This window comes from Natator depressus, chromosome 2, assembly GCF_965152275.1.
Source record: "Natator depressus isolate rNatDep1 chromosome 2, rNatDep2.hap1, whole genome shotgun sequence".
NCBI classification, from domain to species: Eukaryota; Metazoa; Chordata; order Testudines; family Cheloniidae; genus Natator; species Natator depressus.
This window is the reverse complement of record NC_134235.1, coordinates 9,238,853-9,260,298: the sequence shown is the minus strand read 5'-3', so window position 1 is coordinate 9,260,298 and position 21,446 is coordinate 9,238,853. Positions and strand designations below refer to the sequence as shown.

The 21,446-nt window shown below is 44.2% G+C and overlaps 1 protein-coding gene across 1 annotated transcript in view; it reads right to left on the bottom strand.

Annotated features, from left to right (window-relative positions):
• Nucleotides 1–21,325, bottom strand: part of SLC45A4 (solute carrier family 45 member 4) — a 140,261-nt gene extending 118,936 nt beyond the window's left edge. Inside the window, exon 1 of the mRNA XM_074943786.1 lies at nucleotides 21,060–21,325. The gene's annotated coding sequence lies outside the window, so the exon portion shown is untranslated. The remainder of the gene's footprint in view (nucleotides 1–21,059) is intronic.
• Between the last annotated feature and the right edge of the window lie 121 nt (nucleotides 21,326–21,446).

Genomic DNA, 21,446 nt, shown 5'->3' with positions numbered 1-21,446 from the left:
TTTCCCACGTGATGCTGTGTCACATGCTTTACTGAAGTCCAAGTATATTAGAACTACAGATTTCCCTTATCTAAAATAAGAGTTATTTTCTCAAAGAGGGAAATCAGGAGAGTCTGACACAACCTACCTTTGTAGTTGCATTACATCCCCTTTTCTACTTTCCTTCATGAATTTAATTTCTCTTTTCTTCACAATTGGTGCGAAAACCCTGCATACTACGGAGATCAGACTAGCAGTAAGTCTGTAATTGCCCAGATAACTTTTTTCCCTTTCTTAAATATTGGTACAATATTAACTATTCTCTAGTCATATAGTATTGCCCCCAAATAGATAGTTTATTAAAAATCCTTGCTACCAGACTAACAATCTCATGTGACAGTTCTTTCAGCATTCTAGGATGGAAATTATCTGATCCCACAGATTTGAGTGCATTAAGTGCATAAAATTTTTGTTCCATCTCAGATGTGGAAACTTCCATTTCTATACACTAATTTCCCTCAGCTGGCCTGCCTTCATGCTGATGGTCCACATTATCATCCTCACTGAAAACCAAGGCAAATTATTCATTTCGTTTTGGGGCCATACCTATAGTATCTTTAATCTCCTCCCTTTCCACACTGTTCAACCTCATCCATCCTTATTCTCTTTTTATTTATATAACTAAGGCATCTTATCCTTGCCGAGAGCTAATTCAGCATGCGTTTTAGCTATTCTCAGTTTATTTCTACATTTCCTAACCTCTAAGATGCAGTGTTCTTTGCTTATCAGTCCCCTTTTCCATTCCTCGGAGGCTCTGTTTACTCCTAACAACATTTCTGAGGTGGTTCTTCATCCATTTGGGTCTAGAGCCTTTCTCTAGGAATTTTTTCCTCTTGCTTGGGATGCAAATTGCAGATAGTTTTTGTGTAGTTGTTTTAAAGAAATTCCAAGCCTCCTCCACATTTAAGTCTGTGAGCTCTTCAGTCCAGTTGATTTCTTTAACTAATATCTTTAATTTCCCAAAGACTGCCCTTTTACAGTAAACCATAGCTGATGACCTCATTTTGATTATCCTTTCATTTAATTTGAACTGAATCAACTCATGCATGATCACTCGATCCAAGGTAATTTCCTACGACCAGCTCTTCTATAATGTCCCCACAACTTAACACACACAAAAAAAAGTCTAAACATTGCATCACCTCTTGTTGGTTCAGTGATGATTTGATGAAGAAAACGGTCATCTGGCACACATGGGAATAACTGGGCCCTACCAGTATTGCTAGCATTCATTCTCCAGTCTGTATCTGAGAAGTTAGGACACAGTTCCCAGTAGGATTTATCGGAGCTGGCCCTGGGGACTCTATAAATGTACCCCTAACACTATTCCAATAGAACCTCTTTTACAATCCTTCCCCAAAGTGATTTTGACCTGAACAGATTCTGTTTTGACAATACTATCACTTCATATTTCTCTACAGTTTACCGCATCATGGATGCTACCCCACCACCTCTGGCCTTTATTTCTCTCTCTCTCAAACAGCATATACCCTTCAATACTTGTATTTCAGCCATGAATGCTATTCCATCATGTTTCTGTAATCCCTAAAATGTCTGCTTTGACTTCCTGCACCAGTAGTTCTAGTTTCTCCCTTTTATTGCCCAGACTCCTTGCATTTGTGTTCAAGTATCTCAGTTGTTTCCCTCAGACTCACCCAGTTTTCTAGCCAGATTGGGGATAGTCCTTTCACTAACTATAACATGCTACTCCAATCAATATTTGTACAGTACTTTCTTGCATCCGATGAAGTGATCTGTATCTCATGAAAGCTTATGCTCTAATAAATTTGTTAGTCTCTAGGGTGCCACAAGTACTCCTTTTCTTTTTGCGGATACAGACTAAAATGGCTGCTACTCTGAAACCTGATTCTTGTACTTTGTACCTCTGCCCCTTACTACATCTTCATTTAGCTGATTTCCCTCCTCCTCTGTATTGAATCCAGGCGTGGAAATTTCGTGAGTCTCTTCCAACCCAACATTTCCCAACATCCCCTAGTTTAAAGCCCTTATAAATCATGCCAGCTTTAATCCGAGAAGGTTAATACCCCAGGTACTCAAGTGGAGTCCACCAGTCATGATGTCTCTACTTTTTGTGAATGCCTCCCAATGGTCAATCATACCTAAACCTTCCTTGTAACACCAATCCTTGAGCCACCTGTGGATCTTCATTATCTTGTCACACCTTCACCCTCCTTCTCTAGGGCCTGGGAGTATTCTGCTGAAGATCTTACTCATCCATGTGTAGTTGCCTTTGCTCCATTCCAGTGGGAATCCAGCAGTGTCGTTTATCCTGATAGGCAGCACACTCAGTGGGTTTTTCCCTGTTCCGTTCAAAATCCTTCTCAGCCCCACATCCACATCTCATATCCTTGCTCTTGGCAGATAGCACACTGTTCTGTTCAGATGACAGGCCTGTTGATTCTTGCAAGTATGGAGTCCCTGATCACATAAACCTCTCTTCCTGGTATTGACATGAATCGGTCTTATGTTCTGTCATAGTCCCCTGTTTGCCAGCCTCATGTTTGCTTGGGCTCCGGTGCCTGGCTATCTCCATTGTCCTCCTCTCTTCTGCATGGGCTATCTTCCCTGCTTTTCTTCCTCATCACTCCATCTTACATGTGTCTTTTCCTCATTCCCCAGTGTAGCAAACCTGTTACTCAACTCAATTTTACCACCACTAGCTAGTCTCTTCCTCTGCCTTGTCCTCATGGTCATGTTCTTCCATGGATCACCTTCCCCTTCTGGCAGTCTGCCCTCCAGATCCTTTTGTTCAGCAGGTGTCTGCAAATCTTGAGTTGTCTGTACCACCTCCTCTTTTATCTCCTCAATTCTACCCTGAAATCCCCACCTGAATTCTAGCATCATCTCCAATCCTTGGATCCTCTCTGCCATGATCTCTATCAGGCAACATTTCATGCATAAGTAGCTTCCATCAGATACCCTCTCAAGGATGATGTACATCCCACAGCTTCTGCATCCGACCATCTTCTTGTCTCCTCTCCTCCTTGGGTCACTTCTTGTGCTGCCTCAGTAAACATCATTGTCTCCTCTTCCTAGTCCCTATTGCTAGAGAAAAAGAAAGTTCAACCAGAAGCTTTTGGACTTGGAATTACTGCATTAAGTTCTGTAGCCTGGTTATGCAGGTGGTCAAACTAGATGATCACATTGATACCTTCTGCCTTAAAATGTATGGCTCAGCATAGAATAGTCCATGCAAAAAAAAAAAAAGTTTAACAGTATGGCCTATTTGTGGGCAGTGGGTATTCAGTGTTTTGAGACTCACAGCATATTTATAGGTCAGCATTGCCTATCCACTTTCATGTGTCACCAGACTCCACAGTATAGGAGCATGCCACAGTTGAGGGGTGTCCTTGATGTTCCAAACACAGCACTGACTGTTACACAGGCTTTTCATCCTCACAAATTCGAGTTAATGCTGAGTGGTCTGTTAAAAGTCTCTTAATTGTTGATTCAGCCCTGTTGAGACTATTCTAATGCAAAAATATGAAATTATTTGTGCACAAAAATTGAAATTGAATGTGGTGGGACGTGGGCAGGCAGTACATTTAGTTCTGTCCCTAGGCAACTCAGTCTGACTAGCCAGAAAGTTACATGGATTTTCACATCCTTATGTAACTGCTCGATCAACATGTTACCATGACAATATTTGAATCTCACAATACAGGTGTAATTCCACACATTTGCATCAAAAGGAATATGTAAAGGGCAAATCAATCTTTCCTAACAAGAATTTTCCCTGTTTAGTCACCTTTTTGATCAGATATTTGTAGCCAGGCCCAACTATTATTGTATTCATTAGGAAAAGGAAGGAGTGGATCACAGTAAGGGAACATCTGCACTGTGTTTTGAAACCCTCGGCAGCGAGTCTCAGAGTCCTGGCTGACAGAATCGGGCTTGCACTACAGTGCTAAAACCAGCTCTGTAGATGTTCCCTTAGTGAGCTCCCCTCCTACACAGCTGGTTTTAGTGCTGAAACATGAGTGCCACAACCCCGAGTCTGTCAGCCTGGGATCTGAGACTCACTGCCATGCACAGGTGCCAACTTCTCCTGGTGCCGGTGGGTGCTCGCATCCCCCCACCCTGACTCTAACCCTGCCCCACCCCCTCCCATTCCAATCCCTTCCCCAAAGTCCCCACCCCAACTCTGCCCCCTCACTGCCCCATTGGACCCCTTCCCCAAATCCTCGCCCCGGCCCCACCTCTTCCCCGCCTCCTCCCCTGAGCACACTGCGTTCCTGCTCCTCCCCCCTCCCTCTGACAGCTTGTTACGCCATGAAACAGCTGTTTTGCGGCGGTAAGCCTGGGAGGAGAAGCGGGGACGTGGCGTGCTCAGGGGAGGAGGCAGAGGCGAGCTGGAATGGCGGGGCGGGGCGCTTTGCTGCCGGTGGATGCAGAGCACCCACCAAGTTTTCCCTGTGGGTGCTCCAGCCCCGGAGCACCCACAGATTCGGCGCCTATGCTGCCATGGGTTTTAAAATGTAGTGCAGACGTACCTTAAGCGTGTCTGTGGTCATAATACGTCAGAGAACGATTGGCCAGGTTGCACAACATGAGGGTAAAAATGCCTGAGCTCAGTGGAGGCCTTGCCTACACTTCAGCTTCCACCAATACAGCAGCACCCTCTGGGAACTGGGGAGAGGTTTTCAAAAAGGCTCAATATGCAACAGCTCTCTTTGTCTCAGCAGAGGCTGCAGAGCTCTTTTGAAAATAGTTGTCCAAGAGATCCTAGTGCCAACAAGGCTTTAGCAACAGGAAGAACAGTGCAGGGAGAACATCGCCTCATATCGCTGGGAGGGTTACAGAATATCAGTGGTCTAGCAAAGGCCTGAATGCCCAATTCCTCACTCGTCTGACCCCTTTTGCCTTTGTCCCTCTTCCCAGCTAGTCTCTGTCCCAGTCCTGTCTCTTCCTCTTCTCTGGTTCCTTGTCCCTGTCTACCAGATTCCCGCCCCCTTTACTACTTCCAGTCCCATGGGCTTTTTGTTCCAGTCTCCTTTTCCAGTCAGTCATAGTCTCCTTCATCTACCCACCAGTTCCCAGTCCCAGGCTCTCCCACCCATAGTCACCTTGTCCCAGTGTGCCCCTTCTGCTACCCCCATCTCAGGTGCTTGTCCCCTGCATCCTAGTCAGGCGCCTTCTCCTCTATGCTGCCTGGATGCCAGCAGAGAGACACTGAGAGCACAGGAGAGAGAGCTTCCTGATGCCCCGTGCCACACCAGCCCACAGTCGGGAAAGCCCTGCAGCCTACGGCTGGAGCATGCTCAGTGTGGATGGAATCTTTGGAGAATTTAGCTTCCAAACTCTACGCAAGTTTCTACTGTACATGTGTGAACTGAGATTTTTCCAAGGCTCATAATTTGGGTGTCCCCCCCGACCCCGCAGGGAACAGCAGTAGGGACATCTCTGACACCGGGACTCGGTGGTTTTCCCAGGAATTGAAATTACGGGGGGTGTTTGAATTTACAGGAGGAGGGGGTGTCCGGGCTGATGAGGGGTAAGACTGAGGGTGAAGGTGGGCTGTATGGCACCATAGTAAAAACTGAAAAATGTTTCATGACCATTTTATTCGATTTAACTATGTTTTAAAATCATCACACAAATTAAAGTTGGCTACTCAAGCCTTCTATGAAGCACTAAGTCTACATCCTTCTTGGTTTGTTATACTTTTGCACAACTCTGTTAATGAACTTCTTGAATGCAATGCATTCATCTTTGGTGGCTTCTCGTGTGTCCGGTACTTCCATTCCTTCAATTGATATGCTCATTAATCCATTCACATGATCAGGCAGAAGGCGACTTCTTTCAGAACACAAAATTCTATTCAATGATGAAAAAGAATGCTCAGCTGTAGCTGTTATGAATTCCTTCTTCTTTCATCCCAGGAAACATAGCACAGAGATTGGGTCGAGCCACTAGTGATGATAAAAAAGTTGAAGTCAAATCTTCGTTCGTCGTATGGTATTCCACTCTGTGTTCAAATTCTCTGTTCTGTCCTGAGCACATGGAAGCCCCATTGCTGGTAGTGCCTCACTCCACTCAACTGTCGGTGTTTTATAGGACCGGCATCTGTAAGAGCTACGTAGAGGTTGAGTAGAATCTAGAAGTCACTGTTTTAGATTTAAGAATCAAGTCTCTGTACTTTTTCAGTTGTCTGAAACACTTCTTGTCCTCTTCACTTAAGGATTCAGTATAAACGCCTTCATTAGTCAACTTCTGGACTGAAGTCTTTGCTTCTTCCAGTACTTTTTCAATGGATAGCTCTCTGATTGATCCAAATGTAGCTTCTATTGCTGGACAAAGATCTACTACTGTTGTAGCAGACGCCTGGATGGCATTGTTTAATGACCTAAGTGGTTTCAACAGTAGACTTACGAGAGAGAGAGAATGGCAATAGTCTTCTCTGAATGTAGTAGCAAAAGTAATCCACCAGCCTCACTACTTAAATCCATCCCATCTTTGTAGAACTTTCCAAAGCCAGTAATAACGGCTGCAGTAATTTTAAGACAACAGCCAAGGATCGCTCATGAGAAAGCTAGACGGTTTTCCCAGGTTGGACTAATATGAACTTCAGTCCCAGTGTATCTTCTATATTTTCCAAGATATTCAGTCTTTTCGGACTCTTGCTGAAAAAAGAATATAATGAACACATTAAATATATAGCTTTTTAAATGTATTTTGAAGAGTCTACAGCTCGTACTAGCGCTAGCTGGAGTAGATGGCCTCTGCAATGTGTATAGGCGAGATTAGGGTTACACTTTTCTCTGAGCAAAGCTTGTACTCCACCATGTCTTCCTGAGAAGTTTGCAGCTCCATCAAATGCACAAGCAGCCATCTGTCTGGGGTCCAATTGACAAGCATTTAAGATGTGGGTTATCACAGATGCAGCCAGTGTGTCTTCTATAACTTGAACATCTAGAAATGCATCTACTGGCCTACCACTGACATCAAGATAAGACTTGATGTCCATTTGCATCAGTGCATTCATCAGCCATGTATGCAAATTTTTTGCATGTGGTGAGAGTTCTTAACTTTTTCAGCTGTTGAGTCTTTCACTGTTGCACCGCATGCATCTAGCCAGTCAGTTGAGTTTCTCGCAGAAAGACAGTGAGCATTTGCTGGTCTTGTTCAGAACCAGTGTTCAGCTACAGCATGAACAAATGACAATGCACTTAACATTGGCCTCCAGGTTGTAGTGTGTGGTATCTCTTGCTTAAATAGAAAGTATGATGCCACGGCCATGTTTGTTCACATGAATTGTGTTGTGTCTCCAGTATTCGTAACAGCCTCATTAAGTACTTCTAAAATTGGCTTTGAAAGGAGCTTATAAAGCTTTCTGCATGTTGACGCAGCCCAGAGGCCTGGTGTTTTCCTGCCTTTTCATATAGTTTGTCAGCATTGGCTTTGCTGATCGATTTGACAAACCAAGCTCCTCCACTTTTACCAGTTATAGCATTGGGAAGCTTTCCTTCTTCGTAAGCTTTTTTGCAGGAGGTGCACCAGTAGCCATCTTTTGTAACTTCAATAAATGGGAACACTTTGACTGACAAACATCGGGAACTGCCTTTAGGTTTTGGACACACTGTTTCTTCAGTAGGTAGGTGTATTTGCGCTTCGGTCTGGTCGGGTGTAGATACACGACTGGAACCTTCAGATGACATTGATATATTCTTGGTTCTTGATGTGTTCTTCACCTTGGTTAGTTTGAGGCCTTTGAGTGGAAAAATTGTTGTATTGTTTTTTCGTCTTTTCATTTTCACTTTGACCTGCAACATATAAAAGAGATATAAATAAATTAAATATTTTGTTAGTATAATGAAAATTTAACATAAGGATAATGCAAAATACACCAAAACATATAACAGGTCTAGATTTCTAAAAAAATATAAATAAAAAAATGTATTTAATTTAAATTGAGTTTTGAAAAGTAAGCCATTATGGGATAAGAGGGAAGTCCTCTCATGGATCAGTAACTGGTTAAAAGATGGGAAACAAAGGGTAGGAATAAATTATCAGTTTTCAGAATGGAGAGAGATAAATAGTGGTATCCCTGAGGGGTCGGTACTGGGACCATTACTGTTCAACGTATTCATAAATGATCTGGAAAAAATGGGTAAACAGTGAGGTGGCAAAATTTGCAGAAGATACAAAACTATTCAAGATAGTTAAGTCCAAAGCAGACTGCGAAGAGTTACAAAGGGATCTCACAAAACAGGGTGACTGGGCAACAAAATGGCAGATGAAATTCAGTGTTGATAAATGCAAAGTAGTGCACATTGGAAAAACAATCTCAACTATACATACAAAATGATGGGGTCTAAAGTAGCTGTTAACACTCAAGAAAGAGATGTCGGAGTCATTGTGGACGGTTCTCTGAAAATATCCACTCAATGTGCAGTGGCAGTCAACAAAGCTAACAGAATGTTGGGAATCATTAAGAAAGGGATAGATAATAAGACAGAAAATATCATATTGCTTCTGTATAAATCCATGGTACATGCACACCTTTAATACTGTGTGCAGATCTGGTCACCCCATCCCAAAAAAGATGTACTGGAATTGGAAAAGGTACAGAGATGGGCAACTAAAATGATTAGGGGTATGAAACAGGAGGAGAGATTAAAATGACTGGGAATTTTCATCTTAGAAAAGAGATGACTAAGGGGGGGGGAAGTATAGAGGTCTATAAATTCTTGATTGGTGTGAAGAAAGTGAATAAGGAAATGTTATTTAATCCTTCACATAACACAAGAACTAGCAGTCACCCCATGAAATTAATAGGCAGTAGGTTTTAAAAAAAACAAAAGGAAGTACTTCACACAACATAAAGTCAAGCCATGGAACTCTTTGCCAGGGGATGCTGTGAAGACCAAAACTATAACAGGATTAAAAAAAGAACTAGATAAATTCCTGGAGAATAGGTCCATTGGCTATTAGCCAGGATGGGGAGGGATGCAACACCATGCTTTGAGTGTCCCTAGCCTATTTGCCAGAAGCTGGGAATGGGCAACAAGGGATGGATCACTTGATGATTACCTGTTCTGTTCATTCTCTCTGAAGCACCTGGCCTTGACCACTGTCGGAAGACAGGATCCTGGGCTATATGGACCATTGGTCTGACCCAGTATGACCATTCTTATGTAAAAATTAATTAGAATAATAAAAATGTTTAGTACAGAAACTCCCCAACATAATGACCTCTCAAGATAGCAACGATTCGGGATAACAACCTTGGCAAATAATGCATTTTAGAAATCTTGGCCTACTACGAAACATTTATATAAGTTTCCATTCCCAGTCACAAATCTAGTATTCTGGAGCAAAATCACTAAAATATAGTCCAAACAAATAAATGTTCATTTAACGTGCCCCTCACTTTTCCCTCCACTGCACCCCACTCACCGGTGTTGTCCTTGGTCAGTGGAGACTCAGAGTTCAGAGGTGCTTTCACAGGAGTACACCTCCCAGGTGGGGGGGAAGAAGGCACCTCGCTCGTTCCTTCAGCTGCTCACTGTTCGCTCTGTCCTCTGTTGTTCATTGTGTCACCTTTCACTCCATTGCTCTGTTGCCAGTGGCCCTGCGCCATCACCTTCTGCTGCCACCTGCCACTGTGACCTCTGAGAGTTGGTCTCTTGAGGTTCCACCCAGCTCTCAGCGATTTCAGCTCAGCTCTCAGCGGGGGAACCTCGCTGCTAGTGCAGGCTGGGCCGTCTCTTCCACAGAAACGCTGTCCCACAGCAGGTCTAAGCACTTAGCCCTGATTATCAGTGATTTCAGCTGCAGTGATCACTTAACACAACAAAAGACTCTCTATGGAGTCTAATCAGCTCTGTCTTTAAACAGCGGAGAGGGGCAGGTCAAATAGTACTTGTGACTCAGGCAGACCATCAAAAAAACACCTGTCCCCACCCTCTCTCTAGATGCCTTCAATCAGCACAGGCTACTGCCCTTTACTCAGACAACAACAACATTTCATTACCTCCGCCTCCTGCATTCAAGTGATTTGTAACCCAACCCCAGCCAAAATCTATCACTTGGGCAACACAGCTCTGTTTGCTGGATACCTAGGTAGATTAGGTGTGAATGTAAATACAACTGGTCCTGAAGCCTTTCCCCCCAGCCCATCACTAGCTGTCAGGGAGAGCTCATTTAGACTTGGCCAACCTAATAATTTCAAATTATGACTTGTAAGCAAACACCGAAATGAATGCTCTGACAGTCATAAAAAAACAGCTGTATAAGGAAGCTAGTCTATGTTCATACTTTTCAAATCTATGTGTATTTTATCATACAGTTTATAAGCTTTTAAAGTGTGTATTAATGTTTCAATTTCAGTTCAAATTTCCAAACAGTCACTAAATTGGCATGTAACTAGTTGGGGTGTTGGGGCAATTCAAGGGGGGTCTAGGGAAATCACTGCCGGGACTCTCCTTGCCAAATTTCAAGTCCTTGTTCCAAAGCATCACTTGAGGGTCTCCATGAAATGGCTGTGTTTGTTTTTGTTTTTTATTTTAAACAGGGGCAACATTCATTGCGATTTTGGAAATGGCTGATCCATTTTGGTTCAAACTTTCAAGAACAATTCATGCTGAGACAGACTCAGCGTGGAAAATTTCCACCTGAGTGGTTAAAAGTCAAGGGTCTTACAGCTCGAAGTGTTGGGCAACTTGAATTCTAAGTGGTGCTACCAGATCTGCCTATAATATAGATATAAAGACTTTGCAAAGCTTCTTACTGTAGGGGATTAATTTTCTCTTTTACTTCACATATAAACTGCTTCCTGGGTGAAACCAAAAGTTTTAACACAGTTGAAAATTCTTCTGACCCTAGTACATTTCATAGACAGCTGCTAGTTTTCCCCCCTAGTTTGCTAGAGGCCTGCACAACCAGAATCACCACTTTCGTTGCAGCAGAAAATCTAGGTTGAAAATTAACCTAGATCAGCTCCAGAGATTACAAGGAGCTGCAGACAGTACTGGAGATGGAGGAGCCAAACATTCAGCTGGTGGAGTTTACTACATGGCCTATCTTAAACCATCCACAGATCCTCAGCCTGCCTTCCGTTGAGTTTCCTATGCTTGATATAGGAAAGAAGGGAACCCCTGGCAGGCAGGTGGCACAGGTGGCTAAAACCAGCCTAATCAAAAACCCAGGAGTTCCTTAAAAATCTTGGATGTTTTAAAATGTTCCAGACATTTTTACATGCTTTGGCTTCCCTCCAGGAGAGCTGATGTCTTTGTTGAGTCTCTATCAGGGAAGCACCAGATAACTGCTGAGCCTGCAGAGCTGCTGGAGGGGTCAGGAATAGTATTCTGGTACCTAACTGTATTGCAGGACCAGCACAAGGCCTGAACTGCTGGCTCCAGAAAGATCCATTTCCCTCCTCCTGTCCTCCAAATTAGCTGCTCCCTCCTGCCTGACCTGGTTCTAGACACCCCCTTGCCTTATGCTTTCACTCAACTCAAGTAGAGGACCCCTCTGCATTTACCAATGCACTCCTGTGGCCTAGATCCCGTTCCCATACATTAAAAAGGAGAGATACGGAACTTAGCCCAACATTCCAAAGCCTCTGGTGCAGATCTGGTTTTGAGTTCATAGAGGGCAAAAATGGTTGGGGCTTGAGTTTATTTTTAACTGTGCCACGGTTTCCCTGCCCCCTTGCTTCTCATATAGGGAAATAAAACACTAGAGTGGAGAAGGGACAGCTAGTGAATCCTAGTTACTAAGGTGATGGGCTGCACTAGAAAAGAGGAAGTTGGGTAAATAGGATTTTTGTAATTAACTTTTGAAACCCAAAAGGATTGTGCCTTCTTTTTTAAGAGCCAAACAAACTTGTCTGAGAGCTTGCAAACTCATTGATGTAACAGAAGCTGCCCTAGATTAGTTCACTGTTTGAAGGTATCCATGATTACTAATGCTTTTTCGAGATGTGCCACGTGAGATGAGCTGTGCCTGCTAGAAGGAGACACAACCTACCATACAAAGGCATGGTGTTCCATTATTTGTTTCAATCGATCAGTCATGTAGAAACAAGGAAAATGAAATTTTTGGTCTCTCAGACGAGGCAGAGAGAATCAGGTTGTCTGGAGAAGGACAGTCCCTTTTGGCTGATCCAGAACTGCAGATTCTCTCTCTCAGTGAAAGGTCTTTATGAAATAGCCATCTGGCTTTGCAAACAAAGGAAGAGGCTGCTGGGAAGAAATGACTATCAAGCAGTTTTCCCTCTTTTTTAAAGTATGTGGTACGGAATGGCCTAAAAATGACTTGGGAGAGAGCAAGGAAGTGGGGCACATTCGGCCCAGCTGCGGAGTTTTGGAAAAAGGGGAAACTCAAGGAGACATGGTTTGTTTTGTTTTAGTAAAAAGTTAGTCAAAGTAAGAGACAAATCCCACCTCTGTTAGCACACTAATACCCAGCAACAGCTACTCAAGCGTTGAGCGTAGGGTTCTATGGTAGGACCGTGGACATACATAGCTGGCTATGAGTGAAGCATATTATCGCTCATCCTGGCTGGTCTGAGCACTCCTGAGCGCCTCTCTCTGTTTCTGTTTGTCCAAGGGGAAGGGGAAGAGCAGGCAGCAGGGTGGGGAAATGCAGCTCCCTCTCTTCTGCTAAAAGCAGCGGGGAGCTCCCACTCTTCTCTCCCTGGCATGGGTAAACAATGCACCCCCCCCCCCCAATCCTGTTTCAATCTACTTCAACCACTGCCCAGAACTATCCTGCTGGTCTCCACAGCTGCTGAGGAGCGGGACACCGGAACACTAAAAGGAAGAAAAGGAGTACTTGTTGCACCTTAGAGACTAACCAATTTATTTGAGCATAAGCTTTCGTGAGCTACAGCTCGCTTCATCGGATGCATCCGATGAAGTGAGCTGTAGCTCACGAAAGCTTATGCTCAAATAAATTGGTTAGTCTCTAAGGTGCCACAAGTCCTCCTTTTCTTTTTGCAGATACAGACTAACACGGCTGCTACTCTGAAACCTGTCACAGTAGTAAGAGTTGCTTCTGAATAAAGGCAGCTTTCGACTGGTGAACTGAAGAAAAAATAAATGCAGGCACCTGAATGTAGGCAGCATTAGCTAATCTGGATTTGTTTTCACAGACTTTATTCTGCCCTGGGTTGTGTGGGACAACATGCCCTGTCACTCCCTGTCCTTGCTACCTTTTTCCTGCACCGCAGGGACTGATGCAGTTACAGTGGGTGGGTTCCTGGAGTGGGGAGAGCCACATTTCTCTTTTGCACAGCCCCAGTTAAGGGCATTGCCTGCTCAGCTATCCTCAGCTGGGCTGGAGGTAGCACAGGACCCTATGAAGGACTACAGAATTATCCACATGCTAAACCTGTCTAATGCCAGCAGCAGTCTGGCACTCAAAAGTGACTGCTTTCTGGAAACTATTAGGCTGGACACGGGGGAAAAGTCTGTAGAATAGTCTCCTATCAGGAAGATGTATTAGGCTTCTTAAGGGAAAAGATGGAAACTCCATTGCTTGGGACATTTAAAACAAGACTGGATAAAATGCTAGCAATGCACTGCAGGGACCAATCCTGCCTGGCAAGGCAAAGACTATGCATTCCCTAGAAGTTAGAGATGGAAAGTGACTATGAAACCTGTTCAGGTTGTGATTGTAAAATTAGGTATTTATGTTCATGTAAATCCCCAGGAGATCCTCAAATAACTGAGGCTCCAATCTCGGCAATAGGTGTACTCCTGTGCTTAAAGTTAAGCACGTGCTTAAATCCCTTACTGAACCAAGGCCTGAAATAAGAGATGACAAAGACCTATTAGGCTACCTAGTCCGTCCCCAGCATTGAAGAATTGTTTTCCATACTATTGTATTGGAGAAATATTGTCCAGGCCAGCTTTGCATGAACCACCATTTCTCTTCGAAGACTATACTCAATAATCTAGGAAGGCTTCACTATTAGGACATTTTTCCTATTGGTTTAAGTTTTCCCTTCTCATAGTTTCCACCTCAAATTACACTTCTGAGCATTATCTAGTGTTGCACATTGTAAATAAAATTACATCTTCACAGATACATTTTAGAGTTACTCTCAGGCTTTTAGATTAATTGGGAATGGCCAAAAGCCAAAGACTTAGTCATGGCCAAAGAAACTGAAGATCTAATACAGATAGTAAAGGACTCCCAGGCAAAGTAAGCTTCAAACAAAACAGCGCCTTTGGTCAGTTCGAAATTAAAGGAATCTTCAGAGCGATTGAATTAGATCCAAGGATAATTTGAATGTCACATTTCTAGCGAGTGAGACAACTCAAGGGAAGTTTCCTTGAGCTCCCATGTAAATAAATCACCCCAAATACCAGTCCTCTGTACTGCAGATCTGAACAATCTGCCAAGGATGAGAACAATGGAAGTGACATGGATTGCAGCCATCATATCCATAAATATCAGGCCTCCTTAATCATGAGCATTTAAAAAAAAAAAAAGAAAGACATTGGCAAAGGTGGGCAGCTGAAAATGTGACTTCTTTGTTTAAGTGTGTTTCCAATTTCCATACAATCTTTATGTGGGTTTTTTGTCCGAGCCCAAATGTTTCCATGCAGTTAAAGATATTTTGCATAGGAGTGAGGCTGCTATGCAGGTCCTGGGAGGGGACATCATGGGCAGGCGTCTTCCCCTTCTTTGCAGCCTCCACAGCTTTGATCGTGGGTTTGCTACCCCTCCAGCAGACAGGAGAACCTGAGCCCACGTGATTTCAAACTGCACTCAAAGTGAAATGACTGACTTGCTGGGGATACGTTACTGTTGAAATTTAGGCAGCACTTTCCTCTTATGAAATGTGAAGAAAAAGAATTAAACCATTACATTTACTTAATTAGCCACAACTGACGTGTCCATCACTGACAGTTAATCACAAATCACTGTATGCATTTAGGGTTCCTAATAGCTTTCCATGCTTAATACATCTTTGTAAAACAGTACCTGCCATGTGCTCAGACATCTGGCATGGCTTGAGTGACTTTGTTTTCACAATAGGTTCTTAGTTCTATTCTTCAAAGCACTCCAGACATTTATCCTTTCAACCCTCCTATGAGGTAGGCACATGTTCCCATTTTACAGTCAGGGAAACTAAGACAGCAGGAACTACCAACCTCCCTTTCTTTCAACAACTACTACAGCCATAGGATGCCCTCAGTTTGCACATGCAGTTCCCACTGACAAGAACAGAAGTCACATGCACGGCTTGTGGGCACTGTATGACCCTTAGCTTCATATTAACATTTTAGTACCCTCTGCGGATCGCTATTGATCGGGAAGAAACCTAGCCATGAAGGATGTTTCTGCAGTGCTGGCTCCTGTATGAAGGCTGATGGTCACTCCTGCCAAAGGGCCAGCGTAATGCCCTGCCTGGTCGGAGTAGCCCTGGCAGTAAGGAGAGCGATGAAAAAGGAAGAACAAGTCGTGCCTGCAAGATTCAAGATCTGGGGCTGGACTGTGATTTCCCTTTGACTAGTGGGAGCTCTGTGGACTTCATTTGAATCACTCATGTTAAACATGGTCAGAATCAGGCCATGGATCCCACACTGCTCGGGCTCTGGATTTTGTGCCCAGAACAGCCTATGCTTTAGGAAATGAGTCACAGAGTCATAGCCAAGCAGGAGTTGCATTAGACTGTGATGAGGAAGCCACACCGTAGATTAAAGCCCTCCCGCCTCCCCCTTAAATATAAAATCAAATTGAATAAAACAAATAACTCAAACATCTGGCATAAGATGGCAAGCATTCCTGGTGTGGTGTTCAAGGGAAGCCTGTTTGTGTGGGAAGTACTGGAGAAATTGCTCAAGAACAGTTCATTCTCATAACAGTCTCTGGCTGGAATTCAGGTCACTGTTTTCATATTTTAGCTGTTGCGTACATGGCTGCTTTGATGTATATGTACAACCGGTGGGAACTTGTTTGTTTCATATGCAATACATGCCCCAGCTACCGCAGTGTCCTAGAGCTTATGAGATTCTTCCTTTATAGTCAGTCTCTGTCCCCTTTTGGAGTGGAGTGCTCACCCTACCTCAGTCCAGCATTGCACCATCCCCTCCATTCGAGTCGTACATGGAGAGTGTCCTACTGGCAACCAGGTAATTCATATCATCTTGGTGGCCTGTGGTCTAAGTGCCATATTTTGAATGCCTGGACACTCAGAAAACCAGAGCTTCAAATTCTGGTAGCAACTCTTATGAAGAAGTTAAATGGAGTATCATGCACACTGCTTGTGAGTGGTGTGGAGAAAGGATAGTCTTGAGACAAAGGTGCTGGGGTGGGAGTCAGGAGACCTGGGCTCTGTTCTCAGCTTTGCTGCAGACTTGCATTGTGACCTTAGGCAAGTCACTGATGAGTCCCATGTTCTCAAAGGTATTTAGGGTCCTAACTCCCAGGAGTTAGGTGGCTAAATACTTTTGGGGATCTCGGCCTGAACCTTCATGGCTCAGTTTTTCATGAGGACAATGATCCTTCCCCCCCGGCCTTTTGACTGTCTTATCTCATTAGATTGCAAACTCTCCAGGGCAGGGACTGTCTCCTGCTATGTGTCTGCAGAGGACAATGGGACCCTGGTCTCCAGCTGAGGCCTCTAGGTGCTGCATGAATAGTGGTGGTGGGGAGGTTTTCCCAGTGTTCAGGGCTAACGTGTCCCACCAGCCTCAGTGCCATGCAGCATGCTGCACATTGGTTCCTTCCTCCCACCCCCGGGCTACATTTTAGTGGCTACATTTTAGTGGTGCGTGAAATGATTCCTGTGAATCTAATCTGTGAATCTGTTAAGTCTCCAGGAACCTCCTTGAGGAAAGGAATTGTAGGAATGTAAGATTGTTATCTAGCAGCCTCCCACTGCATCCAGGGCTTTCCAAACCACCACAAAGTTTGATGATTCCACGTGCCCCATGTATTATTTTCAAGCCCTGAAATTTTTTAAAGTGCCTTCATCCATTTCAAACGAAGCCCCAAGGTAAAAGCTAACGCCCCCTTTCAACAAAATAAAACAAAAAAATCCAGAACAAGTTAATAGCAAGCTTGTTGTCTGTAATTGTCTTCTGGCATGTGAAGTTCTTGTTCTCCTCCCCTCAAAGCTCAAAAGTTTTTGACAATAACAGCCTTGCCCTACATTGTATTCCTATAATCTTAAAGATTAGAAATATCAGAATCACTACTATGAAAAGCCTATAGTGTTCATTCTCCTAGGTTTTGTGGTGTTAGGTTTAATAACTATATTAAAGTGTAAACTCAGTTCACAGGGTCCTTTGTCCAGCACAGTAATGAAAAATAATCCAGCCCATAAGTTTAGCAAGAAAAATCAAATGAAAAGGAGTCTAAGTAAGAATATGGAGGAATAGTGTTACTGATTCACTGGAGATGCAATTAGAATGCTAGAGTAATGTTATGATACAATTTGTTAGTCTCTAAGGTGCCACAAGTACTCCTGTGCTTTTCACAATAGTTGACTAATCAGTCACCGGGAATTTGGAGGAGATTAAAATTCCTCAGGAGATCCAACCATGGAAAACTTGTTTTAAGTTTCTTGTGCTACTGTATTTACAGTAAGTTTGTTACAAGTTTTCCCTCCTAGAAGACAGACATGACAGAAAAGGCAGTTCTTGGGTTTTAAATAGACAAATAAGAACTATGCAAGGATCACGACTTGTGAATATGTACTACACTAGGACATGCACTGGTCTGCAAGTATTTACTGAGCATTTCCAAGCACAAATTGACGAGATAACATGGGGAACAATTACCCAATAGGCACATGCATAGGAATGTCAGCATGCATCGTGTCCCCCTCGCCCCCACACATCCCAGACATGGCCAAATCCTCTTATTCCTTTGTCCACAACAGTAAAGCAAAAATCTGCCTCTTCCTTTCCAGTCCAGATGGTCAAGTCGCTCCTGTACTCCCTAATCATCTTCTCTGGAGTCTCCCTGATCGTAACCTGCCTTTCCCTTCTCCAAGCCACCCAAAAATGCCGTTCCCAAAATCATCTTTCCTGTCTGGCCCCTCCACCAGATCACCTTATTCCAAGCCACTTGCCTGGCTTCCCATTGCCCTGTGCATCAGCTTCAAATGGCTTGTCCTTGCCTACATGGCCGTAGCAAGCTGATGACTCACCAGTGCGGCACCTCCTGTCAGTCATCCTGGGAATGAGCTCTGCTGCCCTGGAGCGCCTTCTGCAGGCCAGAGTCTCGCCTGCCACTGGCCCCCGTGTCCCTCCCAGGCCCCAGTGCCCCTCTACAGCAGGGTTCTGCCCCCTGCAGTAACCCCACAGCTCTAGGTCTCCCCTCCCCAGGGAACCCCCAACCCTCTATCCCCACCTCACCTCAGTCTACAGCTACTGTCAGTCACCATCTAGCCCCCGCTCACTGGGGCAGACTGCAGTGTACAAGCCATTCATCATTGGCAAAGGGGGGTTTGGATCTGCTGCCTTTGCCTAGCCCCTGGGCTGCAGCCTCTGCAACCCCAGTAGCTGGTTTGGCCTTCGACAAGGCCTGCAGCCTGGGGACTTGCCAGGCGGGAGCTCCCCTGCTCCTCTCGCCTTTCCCCAGCCCTGCTCTGTTGCCTGCACCCTCAGCTCCCAGGCAGCTAGGTCCTTCTCCCACTGAAGCTAGAGGGAGAGTCCTGATCCAGCTCCTCCCTGAGCCCTTATAACAGGGCCAGGTGTGGCCTGATTGGGGCGTGACCCAGCTGTGGCTGCTTCCCCCAGTCAGCTTAGCCTTTGCTCCCAGCCCCAGCCCTCTCCCAGGGCTGGCTTTAACCTTTTCAGGGCTGGAGCGGGTGACCACCCCGCTACAATGGCCCTATATCATCCAGCACCTGCCTTCTTCTCTGACTTGCCCTCCTTTCACATCCTTCCTCCCTTCCAGCACCATCTCGGACACCAGTCTCAATATTCCCTTTGTCTCCTGTTCTCACAGGCATCTCTATATCTTCTTCCATGCCACACCTTGGGCGTGGGATAACCATACACAATCTATTTGGCAAGGCCTCTCCTTCACCTCATTCAGGCCAAACCTGAAAACTTCCCCCTGCAGCCTCACTTACCAAAACAGGGGATATTGCATGCAAGCAAAGAGAACCTGGACCACCAAGACATAAAAACATACGAACTGAGACAATATGCTCATGTATCCCGAACTGGAGCACGCCCTTGGCTTCCACTTCCTGTTAGAAGTAGTAACCTCACTTGTCATGTCCATTGGGTTAGGCTTCTCTGCACAACTGTGTAAGGGTATTGGGCCCTTTGACTGTAAGCTCTCTGGACACAGACCAGTCACTTTTATGAAGGGCGTAAAACACTGATGGTGCTAGAAAAAATCAGAAATCCGAATTAAAACCAGACGGGGCTGTGTTTTCAAAATACGGCCCTCTACGTTATCTGGATATTTTTACTGAAGACATAATGAAAAATGCTTTGTTAGACTGGCTACAGACTGAGACTCAATATCTTCATAGAATCATAGAATATCAGGGTTGGAAGGGACCTCTGGAGGTCATCTAGTCTAACCCCCTGCTCAAAGCAGGACCAACACCAATTAAACCTTCTGTCCACATTTCTCCCCCCACCCATCCACACATGCACATGTGCAGAGCAAGAAAATTCCAATGAATGCACATTTTCTCCAAGAGGAAGCAGACTTGCATGGATGAGATCTTCCATCTATGCATGCTGTTCCATCCTGTCCCTAAATATTTCAGAAGCACCCATCACTGTAGTATCTAGGCTTTACATAGAAGGGTTTATGTAAGTCTTTGTTTAACAAAACAGGACTAGCCCTTTAAAAAGAGGTCTCCGTCCTCCTAAGTATTTTACAAAGTAAGTCACACAGATCTATGCTCCCCTGCTTTGGGAGAATTATATAATTTAAGGGCACCATTCAGCATCATCTAGTATTTTGCATCTCCTCTCCCCCCAAGACTTAGCTAATCACAGCAAATATCCTAACCCTAATTCAACCTGACCAAAATGAGATACAACTGCATCCACCCAATTGTTGTTTCCATTCAAAACAACAGACATTTAAAAAACTGGACAGCTTCTGCTGTACCAAAATCTGCAATATTCATGATATTTAGCCTGGGAAATGCTGTAACATCTTTATTCCCGGAAGATGGGAGATGTGCAGATTTTAATAGCATCCACTGTATACTGGAGAACGACAAAATGCCTTATTTACATTCCAGCCCATGCAAGCAATACAGGATAGTCTTGGCAGACAAGGGGTGTTTATCATCAGTTACCATCAGTTATCATCAGAAGGAACATCATCAGCTGGGGATGCTTTCTCCCCTTGAGGCATACATGAAACTTCCACTAGCATTAAAAGGAGCAGAGCACTCACTCTGGCAGCAGAATGCATCTTTTAGAATGGCTTAACTATGATGGGGTTTTAACCTCTTGCATGAGGATCAGAGAATTTTTCCACCTTGCTGAAATTGACATGCATCATGTGTGGCAGAGGGTCTTCAGAGCCTGGCTTGCCAGCTGACATATCAAAGCTGCCTTTTATTTAGTAAGTAAATTGGGGGGGGGGGGGAAAGGCAAACAAACCTACACATCAGTGTAAACAGTCTTTCCCGCTGTGTGTGTGTGTAGGATCTCCGGAATATATGTAAGCAGATGATGCATCTCTCATTGCTATGTTTTATGCAGACAAATCACATGCTCCCTCATCTAATTCATTTCCTTGTTGCTAGCCAGCGTTTTCTGTAGGTGTTATAAAAATATAATCAAGAATGTTCTCTGTTGATTTACCCAACAGTGCCAGCCAGGCAGAATAGCTGGATTTCCTGTAACCTGACTTGCTACGGTGTGTTAAAAGCATTTGCCTGCTTTCTCCTTACACATTTTTTTTTCTGGGAAAGAAAAAAAAAAGGGGGGCCCATGCAGATGTTTCCATCTCAGCTAAAAGCAGACTCAGAACTGAGCTAGTTCTGCTCTGCCCATGGCTGAAAGTCGAGAATGTTTACAACACATGAAGCTGATTTGCTGACTTACCTTTCATCTCTCTCAAGAATTCCAGGGGGAAAAGCCAGTCTCTTTCCTGTGAAATAAACCACAAAACCCAGACAGCAGCCACTGCAGAGCTCGCTCAGAAGTTCTCTCCGACTGTCACATTGTATGCAGCTTGTCAGGTATAAGCATGGATGAGAACACCCTGTGCTTTTCCCCAGATGAATGAGATCAGCACATATTAGGATAAAAATGGCCTGGAAATGTATGTGATGGTTTAGGACCAAAATGCAACGTATTAAACCACAGGTTATTCTGTTTTACAATCCTGTATTTTCTGTGGTCTTAATTAACACAGATTTCAAAGAGGAGATGATGCCTGTATCTCTCTGCTTTCCATGGTGTCCTGAATCATAGAATATCAGGGTTGGA